A 14,771-nucleotide genomic window follows, 5' to 3' on the forward strand; every position below is an offset into this window, starting at 1 on the left:
CCCACTCACCCCACTTGTGTTCCCTCTCTCGCTATGTCTCTGTCTGTCAAAAAAACAAGTAAAATCTTAAAAAAAAAAAAAAATGAGGGCATTCTGGAGCAGTGGTTCTCAAACAGGAGAATGTATCAGATCAACATGGAGAGCTTATTAATCCTACACAACCAAGCTCTACCCCAAGACAGCCTGATCTTGCAGGCCTAAGGGAGGGCAGGTTAACAACTTGCATTTCTAACAAACTTTGCTGTAATGTTAATGCTTCTATGCTGGAGAGCACAGTTTGAGAAACAGACACTAGAGAAACACCAGAGATTTTGTTACTTATAGACCCCAAGTCTCATGGTGGCATAAAATATCTTTAAGGACACAAAGGCCAAGTATAATATAATTAGTATATTTTATTTTATACTTCTCTGACCATTAAACTCTAAACAGAAGTTTCACATAAATGTAAAAAGAAGAAAAGGAGAACAAAATCAACAAAATTAAATACTGGGAGCAGATGAAGGGTATGCAAGAAGGGGCTGTCTTGGAGAGGGCTGTGCATTTGCAGGCAAACCAGCAGAATGGCTTGGACCTGGTGAAGACTGTGCTTAAGCCACAGCTTAGTCCTGGGGCTTGGGCATAGAAGGCATCTCATTCCTGCTTCTCCCCAGTCCAGGCTGCATGGGCACAGAAGAATGCCAGCATATCTCCCATGTCCCCTGTTCCTTCAGCATCTTCAGGCCAGAGTCCCCTGTTCTCTACACACACCTCCATACTCATTTGCACTCATCAAGCTCACGGTTGTATATCCAGGAATGTGCAGTCACATTAACGCACAAACAATGTTTCTGATTTCAGTCTTCCCTCACCTCCAGAGTCAAGTGTGTTAATGTCCTTAGCAGACTGACAAAGGGCCACTGCAGAGGCAGGTGTCAACCATCCTTCCAGAGGACCCAGGCAGGAAGACACTGCATTCTGTACCCTGCTGGTATGAAGGAAAACTCCACTGAGCAACTGAGGCTGCCTGGACTCATGAGGGAGGCCCAGATGCTGGTTCTGAGAAGCATCCAGCCTTGCTTCACTGCTCACTAACCAGCTGATAAGAAAGCAGAAATTCAGAAGGCCAGTCCCTAGGAGGTCCCCCAACTCTGTGAGATAGGGGATGCAGTGGTTGTCTGGATCCAGGGTCTGGTGCCATGTCAGCTGAACCACTACTTCTGCCAGGTACAGTAGAATTGTCACCTGGCATAAGGGCAAGCAGACACAAAATATTACAACCAAGTCAGAAAGCCAAGTGTCACCAAGAAACACTAGCAAATTTCAAAGGCAGATACCAAGGTGGACATGTCCACTCCTAGGAGTCTCCTTCCTCCAGCTTTTCTTGGGGTCAATGCCCAGCTCTGAGCTCATGCCAAGGCAGGAAGTCCACACTTACCCATACTTGCCTAGCCTCCTTCTCTGTGGTCAGGCCTGCTCCTGGCAAACTGAGGTGCCAGACAGACCATCTCAGCTACAGCAGCTCCTTGCACGGTCTTTGGAAACTCAAGACATAGGTCTTATTGGGACTTTAGTTTGGATTTGCTGGAGGTCCTTGTATGGGCAGCTTTGGAGAGTAAGCCTTTCCTGAAAGTGCCACAGGGTAGTGAGCACAGTCCTGGCCTCATTTCAGGGCTCCTCAGTCCCCTGTCCCAGGCAGACTCCAGCCCCTTCCTTGCTCCTGCTCAAAACACTGCCTCAGAGTGTCCCAGCTCAGTCTTCAGGGTCAGGGACATGCAATTGCAAATGCCCTAACTCAGGGAGATTCGAACATGTGAGTTCCTCATTGTAGCACTCCCATCCTAGAATTGTCCATCAGTGCCCACAGTTCTCTCTGCCAACAACCTGGGCCCACATGTCCCTATCATCATCCAGTCCTGACTGAAGTCCATGCACTCCAGCAAGGGGCTGGTCTCTGCCCACCCTTTCCGTGATGGATGGTGTGTATGGCCCAGTTCCCCAGCTGGACCCACTCATCAACCTGCTTCTTGGAAACTTGCCACCACTTCAGGACCATCCTCTGATCCTCTGCTGAGGAATGTGCAGTGTTCTATACGTGGAATGGATAGTGCCCTGTGGGCGGTGTACCCTATGAAGTGTGCAGGGTAGCATGTGCTGTGTGGAATGTGCAGGGGGAAGTGTGTAGTAGAGTGTGGAGTGGCCTCTCTGTCTGGATCATGCCTTTGTGCTTGAACAAGTTGACTCTTGGAAGATGGGGGCTGTACCCTGCCATGTCCAGGAAACCCCGACCTTATCTCTGCAGCATCTTTCCCAGGACAGGGAGACAAATCTTGCTGGCTAACCACTGAGTGCTGTTTTGGTACTGCTATAACCATCCTTACCTGGGTCAGACTTGCTAGCAGATAGAACACCACAAAGATCTTATTGTTTGGGACCAAATGGCTTTCCACCAAGCAGATGATGTAGAAGAAAATAAGATGGCCCAGGACCACCAGAAAGAGTAGGACTCAAACTGATAAGGAATTAATTTCTGGAAAAAAATAAAACCAAGGAGATTGTGTGACCTGCTGGGCAACAGAGGCCACCTTGGCATGTGACAGTCTCCAGTGAGGCTTCCACATTATTTATCTATTACATGAGTGTTTGCTAAGCACCTACTATGTGGCAGGCATGTTCTTGTATACAGGGATATGGGGATATACTCCTGTCCCTTCCCTCATGGATCTGACATTTTAAGGAAGAGAAAAAAATAAAACCAGAATCGAGTAGCAGAAACAAATAAACAAGAAAAGTCCAGTGCTAGGATAAAAATGAACCAGGATAATGTGGTAGAGAACAAAGTGTATATTAGTAGGATGAATACTGGGGAATTAGAAGCCCTCAAAGAAGATGACATCTTGGCTGAGATATGAATTCGAAGAGGACTCTGGGGAGATGGCAGAGGAACGAGAACATGCAAGGGGCTGAAGGTCGAAGAGAGCTCTGGAATGTGCATGAAGGGAGGCTCAGCATGTGGAATTAGTAATCCAGGGAAGGGTGGCACACTCATGGGGGCCTCAGGCAGCCCCTTCCTCACGCTAAGCCTCTGAGACACATTCAGCACATTCTCTTTTTGCTTCAGTACTCTAAGAATTTGAGACTCTGCAAAAAGTGTGACTTCCCTGCCCCAACCACACACACTTTTAGAAACTGTAAGTGTGAATGCAACTGACTTCTCAAACAGAAACAGATTCAATAAAAAGTCTCCATTCGCCTCTGAGTTAATATAGTTCATCAAACTTACAAGAAAGAGGAGGAACAATCATACAGCTTTGAAGCTAAAAATACTACCATAAAATAATAGGTAGAAAGAGGATGAGAAAACTCAAGAGCTCCAAAATCTGCTATTCATGATGAAAAATTGGACAAAGTATGTAAAGATTCCTTGGGGGGGGGGGGGGAGCAGAGAGGAGGAGGGGTGAGATGGCAGAGAAGTAGGAGACCCTGCTTCAACCAGTCCTCTAAAGTGAGCTAAATATCTACCAGAACACTCTGAACGCCCGTGAAATCAGCCTGAGATGTAAGATTATACACTTCTGGATCTCTGTGGGGGCAGAAGACATCAGTGGAGATGTAAAGCCGAGTGGGAATGCTCAGACTGATATCGGAGGACAAACAGAAGGGGGAGGGAGTCACCAGAAGTGACCCATTGGGAAATATTACCCAAATACGAAAAGTGTCCTGAGGTTGGGGAGCAGCATGAACTTGGGAGCCTGGTTAAAAGCACTCAAAAAGAGCAAAAGAGCTTAAGGGGCAACTGGTGGAAACGGGTGGTCACAGGCACGGGCCTAAACCCACAACCCAGGATGGCGGTGCCACTGCCAATGACCTCCTATACCAGAGAGAGGGCATGGAGCCTCTAGTTCTTGATCCCTAAGCCCGAAGCTTTCTGCTGCTTGCAGCACTGCTTGGCTGGGCACACTCCCGCCCATGTGTGAGAAAGTCTGGTATTTGTACCAGCTGGAGCTCTCTTGAACCACAGTCTTTTGCACTTTGTGCACACTGAGCAGCCAGGATCCAAGTGCACTCCCTGCCCCCACCTGAAAGAGCTTGGTGTGTGTACTAGCTGGAGGAGACCGGCTGAGGATCTGGACAGAACCCTGGGTTCTGAGAGAAAGGGTTCCTGCCTGACCAGAGATTGGTTTAGCCTTCCATGACCTGTACACCCTGCATGGGCCTGGACCCCAAACAGCAGATCAGCAAAGGCAGCAACTGGAAGCAGGCTCCCTTGACCACTACCGGTTTTAGTGGCACGGGGGGTGCACAAAAAAGCAGGTGCCTTGGGCAACCACTGAGACAATGGCTGGGGGTGCACACCATCTGTGGGAGATTGCCCTGTTCAGTGGAGTTTACAGAGGGGAGTCTGTGTGTTCTGGACCACCCAAAGGGGAGCAGACTGAGGCTTCTCTCTCTGAGGGGGAGGTCTGGGTACAGTTTGCTTTCCCCTAAGCCTGAGAAAAGCAAAAAGCCACAAAAAGTCTTCAAAGAACAAAAACCCCCAGAGAACAAAAGCCTGAAAAAATGGTTTCCACAGAGCCCAGCCCCTAGATAAGGAGCAGGATGATTCAACCCAAGCAAGACTGACTGAAGAACAACGTGGCAGGCCCCTCCCCCAGATGGCAAGTCAAAAGAACAAGAGGACAACCATGACAGGTCCCCATAAAACTGTAAAACCCCAACATCAGGGAAAACAACATATTAAGCTCACAGGTATTGACCTAAAAACCTGTATATTTTATAGATACAACTATTCTTTTTTTTTTTAAGATTTTATTTATTTATTTGACAGAGAGAGATCACAGTAGGAGAGAGGAAGGGAAGAGATCACAGAGAGAGAGAGGAAGGGAAGCAGGCCCCCTGCTGAGCAGAGAGCCCGATGTGGGACTCGATCCCAGGACCCGGAGATCATGACCCGAGCCGAAGGCAGCGGCTTAACCCACTGAGCCACCCAGGCGCCCCTAGATACAACTATTTATTTAAATTCATACTCATGATTCTTGTTTTTTTTAATTTTTAAATTTTTACATCTTATCACTACAACTAGAGGTTTAATGCAACATATTCCATAATAACATTTTAACTGGAACTTTATTCACACATATACTTCTGTTTTTCTTTTTCCTTTTTTAAAAATATACATACAGATATAAGCTTCAAGATATCTCTCTTTCCCTAATCAATACTACCCCTATATATAAACCAATTTTAATCTCCCTTTATCTCTGGAAATTTGAGTCCCTTAACAAAGATACCAAGATATACTCAGGAAGAACAAAATAAACTTTCTCGCCCACATCGAGGATTTATAACCATCCTCCTAATTTCTTCTTCTGTTAGTATTTCTGTGCATTTGTTTTTGTTCTGGTATTATATAAATCTTATCTTTGGGGTTCATTTTGGCTAGGTTCTTTTTTTTTTTTTTCTTGTCATTCACTTTTGTCAGCCTTTCTGTTTGCCGTTTCTGTTAATATACCTTATAAATCTTACTTTGGGGGCTCATTCTGTCTGGGTTCTCTCTTTTGTCTCTTTCTATTTTTCTTTTCTCTTTCTTTTTTGTGGTGACTTCCAATTGCTCCAAAACATTCCAGGGTGCACCTTGCCTGGATCATGGTTGATATATTCAGCTATACATCCCCTCAACCACTTCTCAGCAAAATGACTTGGGGGAGGAACACCCAACAGAGGAAAAATTCAGAGACCGTGTCCTCTCCATCAGAACTATTGGATATGAACATAAACACAAGGTCAGAAATGGAGTTCAGAGTTACAATTATCCAGGCAATGACTAGGTTGGAGAAAACAATTAGTGACAACATAAAATCTCTAAGGGCGGAATTGAGAGCCTCCCAGGCAGATGTTAAAAATGCTATCAATGAGATACAGTCTAATCTAAACAGTCTAACAACTAGGGTAACCAAGGCAGAAGATAGAATTAGTGATCTAGACGACAAAATGAGAGAGGAAAAGGATCAGGAGGAGGCATGGAAGAAACAGCTTAAAAGCCATAAAAACAAAATTAGGGAAATAAATGATGCTATGAAATGTTCCAAAGTCAGAATTATTGGGATCTCTGAGGGAATGGAAAAAGAGAGAAGACTAGAAGATATAATTGAATGAATTCTGCAGGAAAATTTTCCCAGTCTGGGGAACAGAACAAGCGTTTGGGTCCTAGAGGCAGAGGGAACACCCAACAAGTTCAACGAATCTAGAACAACCTCAAGGCACTTAATTGTGAAACTCATAAATCATAATTTTAGACAAGAGGTTCTGAGGGAAGCTACTTGAAAGAGATTCCTTATGTACAGAGGATGGTCCATCAGAATAATGTCAGACCTGTCCCCAGAAACCTGGCAAGTCAGAGAGGGCTGGAAAGACATATTCAGGGTACTAAATCAGAAGAACATGCAGCCAGGAAGACTTTATCCAGCAAGACTGACATTCAAAATGGATGGAGAGATAAAGAGCATCCAAGACCTGCAAGATTTAAAAGAGTATGTGACCACCAAGCCCCCACTACAAGAAACATTAAGGAAGGTTCTAAAAAAGAAGAAAGATTGGGGCACCTGGGTGGCTCAGTGGGTTAAAGCCTCTGCCTTTGGCTCAGGTCATGATCCCAGGGTCTTGGGATCAAGCCCCGCATCAGGCTCTCTGCTCAGTGGGGAGCCTGTTTCCCTTCCTCTCACTGCCTGCCTCTCTGTCTACTTGTGATCTCTGACAGAACCCTGGGTTCTGAGAGAACCCTGCCTGACCAGAGATTGGTTTAGCCTTTTCATTTCCATGAAATCTTTTTTAAAAAATAAATAAATAAAAAATAAAAAAGAAGAAAGAACCCAAGAGTGACAAAAAACAGAAATGTATAGAGACAATCTATACAAACAAGGACTTCACAGGCTGCATGATGTCAATAAAAACGTATCTTTCATAATCATTCTCAATGTGAAGAGCCTAAATGCTCCCATAAAATGCTACAGGGTTGCAGATTAGATAAAATGAGAGGACCATCCATATGCTGTCTACAAGAGACATATTTGGAACATAAAGATACATCCAGATTGAACATGAAGGAATGGAGGAATATCTTTCATGCCAACGGGCCTCAAAAGAAAGCTGGGATAGCAATTCACATATCAGATATATTGGATTTTAAACTAAAGGCTGTAGTCAGAGATAAAGAAGGACAATACATCATTCTTATTTTTATTTATACTTTATTTTATTTTTTCAGTGTTCCAAGATTCATTGTTTATGCATCACACCTAGTGCTCCATGCAATACATGTCCTCCTTAATAACCACCACCAGGTTCACCCATGCCCCACCACCCTCCCCTCCATATCCTTCAGTTTGTTTCTCAGAGTCCACAGTCTCTCATGGTTCATCTCTCCCTCCAAATTCCACCAATTCCCTTCTCCTCTCCTTCTTTGAATGTCCTCTGTGTTATTCCTTATGCTCCACACGTAAGTGAGACTCTATGATAATTGACTCCCTCTGCTTGACTTATTTTACCCAGCATAACACTACATCATTCTTAAAGGGTTTATCCACCAAGAAGATCTAACAATTGTAAGTATTTATGCCTCCTATATGGGAGCAGCTAACCACATGAGCCAACTGTTCATCAAAATCAAGTCATATTGATATGAATATGATAATAGTAGGGGATTGTAACATGCCACTCTCATTAATAGATTATTCAAACAGAAAATCAATAAAGAAACAAGAGCATTTAATTACACATTGGACAAGATGGACATCATACATATATACAGAACATTCCTCCCTAGAACTACAGAATACTCATTCTTCTCCAGTGCACATGGAGCTTTCTCCAGAATAGACCATATACCATGCCACAAATCAGGGCTCAAGTGATACCAAAAGATTGAGATTATTCTCTGCAATTATTCTCAGACCACCATGTTTGAAACTGGAACTCAACCACAAGAAAAAGTTTGGAACCAATTCAAACACTTGGAAGCTACAGACCATCCTACTCAAGAATGTTTGGATCAACAAGGAAATCAAAAAAAGAACTTAAACAATTCATGGAAACAATGAGAATGAAGACACATCAGTCCAAAGCCTATAAGATATGGCAAAGGTGGTCCTAGAGGGGAAATACATAGCCATCCAAACCTCAGTCAAAAAAAAAAAAGAAAGAAAGAAAGAAAAGAAAAAAGAAAAATCTCAAATATACCAGCTCTCTTTACACTTTAAAGAACTGGAAAATCAACAAGTTAAGCCAACCCCACACATAACTAGGGAAAGAATCAAGACTAGAGCAGAGTTCAATGAGATAAAAACTAGTGATATAGTAGACACATGAACAAAATGAGAAGCTGATCCTTTGAATAAATAAGTAAGATCGATAAACGACTGGTGAAACTAATCCAAAATAAAAGACAGAGGTCCCAAATTAATAAAATTATGAATGAAAGGGGGAGATCATGACTAACACCAAGGAAATAGAAAGAATCATAGCCTTTATTATTATCAACAGTTGTATGCCAATAAGTTAAGCAACCTAGCAGAAATCGATGCATTCCTGGAAACCTATAAACTTTCAAGACTGATTCAGGAAAAAATTGACAACCTGAATAGATCAATATCTAGTAACAAGATTGAAGCAGTGATCAAAAACTTCCCAAAAAATAAGAGCCCAGGACCTGATGGTTTCCCTGGGAATTTTATCAAACATTCAAAGAAGAAATAATACCTATTGTTCTGAAGCTGTTTCAAAAAATAGAGACAGAATGGAAATTACCACATTCTTTCTATAAAGCCACCATTCCCCTGATCCTCAAACCAAGCAAAGACCCCACTAAAAAGGAGAATTTCAGACCAATATCCCTGATTAATACGGATGCCAAGATTCTCAACAAGATCCTAGCTAATAGGATCCAACAGTACATTAAAAAGATTATCCACCCTGACCAGGTGGAATTTATCCCTGGGATGCAAGGATGGTTCAACATTCACAAATCAATCAATGTGATAGAACAAATCAATGAGAAGAGAGAAGAACCATATTGTCCTCTCTGATCGATGTAGAAAAAGCATTTGACAAGATACAGCATCCATACCTGATTAAAACTCTTCAAAGTATAGAGATAGAATATTCCTCAAACTCATAAAATCTGTCTATGAAAAACCCAAAACGAGTATCATTCTCAATGGGAAAAAGCTGACAGCCTTCCCACTTTGATTGGGAACATGACAAGGATGCCCACTCTCACCACTCTTGTTGAAGATAGTATTTGAAGTCCTACCAACATCAATTATACAACAAAAAGAAATAAATGTATTGATATTGACAAAGAAGAAGTCAAACTCTATCTCTTCACACGTGACATGATACTTTATATGGAAAACCCAAAAGCCTCCAGCCCCAAACTACTAGAACTCATACAGTTATTCAGTATGTGGCAGGATACAAAATCAATGCACAGAAATCAGTTGCTATCTTATATGCTAACAATGAAAATATAGAAACAGAAATGAGAGAATCGATTCCATTTACGATAGCACCAAGAACCATAAGATACCTGGGAATAAACCTAACCAAAGAGGTAAAGGGACTGTACTCGAGGAACTACAGAACACTCATGAAAGAAATTGAAGAAGGCACAAAAAGGTGGAAGAGAATTCCATGCTCAAGGATCTGAAGAAGAAATATTGTAAAAATGTGTATACTGGCTGAAGCAATCTATACTTTCAATGCCAACCCAAATAAAATTCCACTTACATTTTTCAAAGTGCTGGAACTAACAATCCTAAAATTTGTATGGAAATAGAAGAGACCCCGAATTGCTAAGGAAATGTTGAAATAGAAAAACAAAACTGGGGCATCACATTGCCTGATCCAAGCTTTACTACAAAGCTGTGATCACCAAGACAGCCTGCAAAAACAGACACAAAGTCCAATGGATCAGAGTAGAGAGCCCAGATATGGACCCACAACTCTATGGTCAACTAAGCTTTGATGAAGCAGGAAAAAATATCCAGTGGAAAAAAGACAGTCTTTTCAATAAATAGTGCCGGGAAAATTGGAAAACTGAATATAGAAGAATGAAACTTAGCCATTCTCTTACATGAATCACAAAGATAAACCCAAAATGGATAAAAAGACCTCAACATGAGGCAGAAATCTGTCAGAATCCTAGGGGAGAACACAGGCAGTAACGTCTTTGACACTGGCCACAGCAACGTTTTTCAAGATATGTCTCCAAAGGCAAAGGAAACAGAAGCAGAAATGAACACTTTGGGACTTCATCAAGATCAAAATCTTCTGCACAGCAAAGAAAACAGTCTACAAAACAAAGAGGCAACCCATGGAATGGGAGAAGATATTCACAAATGACACTACAGACAAAGGGTTGATATCCAAGATCTATAAAGAACTCCACAAACTCAACCCCCAAAAAAACACATAATCAGATTAAAAAAAAAAAAATGGGCAGAAGACAAGAACAGACACTTCACCAAAGAAGACATACAGTTGGCTAACAGACACATGAAAAAATGTTCATTCATCATTAACCACCAGGAAGATTCAAATACATTGCGGTATCAACCTTACACAAGTTAGAATTGTCAAAATTAACAAGACAGGAAACAACAAGTATTGGAGAGGATGTGGAGAAAGGGGAACTCTCTAACACTGTTGGGAATGCAAGTTTGTGCAGCCACTTTGGAAAACAGTGTGGAGATTCCCTAAGAAATGAAAAATAGAGCTACCCTATGACCCTGCAATTGCACTCCTGGGTATTTTCCCCATGGATACTGATGTAGTGAAAAGGTCCATCTGTATCCCAATGTTTATAGCAACGATGGCCACAGTCACAAACATCTGGAAAGAGCCAAGATGACTTTCATCAGATGAATGGATAAAGAAGATATGGTCCATATATACAACGGAGTATTATGCCTCCATCAGAAAGGATGAATACCCAATTTTTGTATCAACATGAATAGGACTGGAGGAGATTATACTGAGTGAAATAAGTCAAGGAGAGGGAGTCAATGCTTATACGGTTTCACTTACTTGTGAAGCAGAAGGAATAACATGGAGGACATTGGGTGAAGGAGAGAAGTGAGCTGGAGGAAATCGGAGGGGGAGACGAACCATGAGAGACTGTGGACTCTGAGAAACAAACTGAGCCTTTTGCGGAGGAAGGGGCTGAGGGGTTGGGAGAGCCTCATGGTGGGTATTAAGAAAGGCACATATTGCATGGAGCACCCGGTGTGCTGCAAAAAGAATGAATCTTGGAACACTGAAAAAAATAAAAATTTTTTAAAAATTACAGTTTAGAGAAAGAAGAGAGGGCTGGGTGGGCAAGATAGAAGGGAAGAGTTTATCAAGGAGATAGAGGATAAATTGATCCTTGAAGAATACCTTATTTGTTTTTTGTTTTAAAAAAATTAAAATAGGGGTGCCTGGGTGGCTCAGTCGTTAATCATCTGCCTTCAGCTCAAGTCCTGATCCCAACTTCCTGGGATTAAGCCCCACATGAAGCACCTGCTTGGCAGGAAGCCTGCCTCATCCTCTCCCACTCTCCCTGCCTGTGTTCCTTCTCTCACTGTGTTTCTCTCTGTCAAATACATAAATAAAATCTTTTAAAAATAATAAAATAAATTGAAGTAAAATAAAATAAAGTAAATGGCCACATGGCCTCTGGAAGACACCATATCCACCTGAGATGCATAAAGTGGAGCATGGGTTAGGCCAGAATTGTTTCATCCAGAGGGGGAGAACACCAGGAGTGTGCCACATGTGCAGGTTGGTGGAGATCCGGCTGGTCTGAATGGCCACCAGATTGCCACCAACAGCTGGGAGGAGCAAAAGAATGCCAGTCTCTAAGTTCTGTCTCTTCTTTTAAGTCTATGTCCTCTAGGCACCCTTCCTTGACTGATTCAGCACTGGATCTATCTTTCTTCCCTTCCACTTTACCACAGAACTTGTTTGAGAACAAGTAAAGAACAGGTAAACTAGACACTAGGAATGAGGTATCACCTTGACAGCTATCTCTTATGGTGAAGGAAGGAAGTGTGACTGGCAAAGTAGGATTTTAATATATATTTGTTGGGCAGTGGGAGGGGGTGGGGAGGAGGGAGGGAGGGAGGGGAGTGACAGAAAGGTCTGTGGGAGGGGTATCCTGATAAGCCATTCAAGGTCCTAGGAAGTGACAGGAATCAGATTACAGACTGGAACATCCAAGAAAATGAAAGGATCCCCTAAGGAAGGAGATAGAAGAGAAATGAGGGACAGCAGCGAGGAAAGAGGAGCAACAGGCCTGGGGCTTGTTGATGAGGTCCCAGCTTCCACAGGAAGTGGACTGTGCCCAGCCTGCCAGGACCACAGGGCCCAAGCGACAAAAGCCATGCTGAGCAACCTCTGCAGGGCAAGGATCTGGGGCTGACAGAGGATGGGGCCTACCCAAGGCCATCTCCTTTAGAGTCTGGGTGGGCTGCCCCCATTCTATTTCCTCAGTCCCCTGGAGATTAACCCCTCACCGGGAAGATGTGCCCAGTGATCTCCAGAGGGAGAAACCAACTACTCTCGATACAAAGAATGGTCTGTGGGCAGAGGACAGCTGCAGATCTATTTTGCTACACCCACACAATTGACTGACTGACTGATTTTATTACGTTCAATTAGCCACCCTATAGTAGTACATCACTAGTTTTTGATGTAGTGCTCAATGATTCAATAGCTGTGTAGCACTGGGTGTTATGCACATGATTTTTAAAAAAGGAAAATACTCTTTAAAAAGTAACTTGAATTAATTGCCAGCTTCTCCTAACAAGTCCATTGAGGTAAGTCCAGACCTCCAATATTGCCAGGCAGCAACTGGCCGGAGATGAGCAGACCCCACTTACTCCACACCAGGAGCATGCTCTGTAGCATGACATTCCGTGCCACTCCTTACTGCCCAGTTACTGTCACACCTGCTCGACTCATTCAAACTGCTTTCATAGCCACAGAGGCATCTGAGTTGGTGACATCCAAGGAAATCTTTCCAAGTGTTAAACATTGGGACCTGACTTAGCTGCTGCAGTCCTCTAGGTGGTCTGCTCCTGTGTAATAAACTAATACTGGTTGCAAAGCAATTTAATTACTATAGTGTTATACTACATTTTAATACTTGGAAATAAAATTTCACCATTATTATTACTATTAGTGTGCTTTACTCTTTTTCCTATCAAGATTTCCTTGGCTATTCTCACTCGTTTATTTGTCCAGATCAACTTTAAAGTAATATTGTCAGCTGTTCCTGTAACTCCCTTTGGCACACTGAGAGTAACTTCATTAACTTTACAAACGAAAACAAGGAACATTGATAACTTTACAACTTGGCTTGCCCCATTCAGGAACTTCGTATCTCTCTCCAAATTTATATTTCCCTTTGTAAAGTGTTACTGTTTTATTTCTATAGATCCTGAACATTTGAGGCTTCAGTCTGAAGAGGTTTTAAAGTAGTTAATGTTTTAAAAGATATCTCTTTTCTGATTGTATTTCACAAAGGATGATTGTTAGTGTGTACAGGAGTATACAGATACATATTTATGTATGTGAATACACATATATATTTTTTAAATTTCATCTAGATATTTTGAAACCAGGTCACTCTATTAAGCTTATTTAGTTTCATAGTTTTCTAGTTGCTTTGCTTAGATCTTTCCAAGACGGCATATATATTGATAGCAAATAATGAGTTTTTCTCCTTCCCAATATGCTAGTCTCTTATTTCCTTTTCTTGGCTTATTACAATATCTAAAACATCCAGAACAATATAGCTAAAATAAAATAATGTAAATAAAACAAAATAAATACAAAATGTAGAAAAATTGTTCTATTTCAAGTCGCACTGACAGTATTTTTAAAAATCATGAATGTGCGTCGGGTGCCTGGATGGCTCAGTGGGTTAAGCCTCTGCCTTTGGCTCAGGTCATGATCTCCAGGTCCTGGAATCGAGCCCTGCGTTGGGCTCTCTGCTCAGCGGGAAGCCTGCTTCCTCCTGTCTCTCTCTGCCTGCCTCTCTGCCTACTTGTGATCACTCTCTCTCTCTGTCAAATAAATAAATGAAATCTTTTTTAAAAAATCATGAATCTGTGTTGAAAACAAAACTTATCTATAGAGACTAGAGCTGGATCAGGGTTGCTAGGAAGGAGTTGCTGAGAGGCTGGGCTCAGTGCATGAGGAGACATCTCCTGAGGAGATGGAAATGTTTCAGATCTCAATTGGGATGGTACTTACACAGGGACACAGATCTGTCAAAAGTCACTGACCTGCATGTTTAAAATTTGTGAGTTTTTATTTTATTAATTTATATCTTTTTTTTAAGATTTTATTTATTTATTTGACAGACAGAGATCACAAGTAGGCAGAGAAGCAGGCAGAGAGAGGAGGTAGCAGCCTCCCTGCTGAGCAGAGAGCCCGATGCGGGACTTGATCCCAGGACCCTGGGATCATGACATGAGCTGAAGGCAGAGGCTTTAACCCACAGAGCCACCCAGGTGCCCCTTACTAATTTATACCTTAATACAGTGATTTAAACAAAAAATTGGGGTGTTAAGTGCCTTCAAAAGTTCTACTGTGATGATGATGATCGTATTCTCCTTGGACAGATGGCTTCTACCTTCTACCTTCTCCTTGGACAGATGAATTCTACCACTAGTTGTGTTTTCCCTTCATGTTTTATGTATTTTAAACAAATTAGAATGAAGATTTTATCATTGCAGAGAATGTTTAAT

At 42.2% G+C, this 14,771-nt stretch overlaps 1 protein-coding gene across 7 annotated transcripts in view; it reads right to left on the minus strand.

Moving 5' to 3' along the window:
- LOC131824343 (cytosolic 10-formyltetrahydrofolate dehydrogenase-like) overlaps nucleotides 1-14,771 on the minus strand; it is a 96,092-nt gene that overhangs the window by 49,911 nt on the left and 31,410 nt on the right. Inside the window, exons 5-6 of one of the 7 annotated variants that reach the window (XR_009350836.1) lie at nucleotides 2,361-2,509; nucleotides 971-1,224 (exon numbers count right to left, since the gene is read on the minus strand). The exons of 4 other annotated variants lie outside the window; for them this stretch is intronic. The gene's annotated coding sequence lies outside the window, so the exon portion shown is untranslated. 2 more of the 7 variants (XM_059162008.1, XM_059162007.1) reach the window with 2 other exon arrangements.

The sequence above is a fragment of the Mustela lutreola genome, chromosome 2 (genome assembly GCF_030435805.1).
Source record: "Mustela lutreola isolate mMusLut2 chromosome 2, mMusLut2.pri, whole genome shotgun sequence".
NCBI lineage: Eukaryota > Metazoa > Chordata > Mammalia > Carnivora > Mustelidae > Mustela > Mustela lutreola.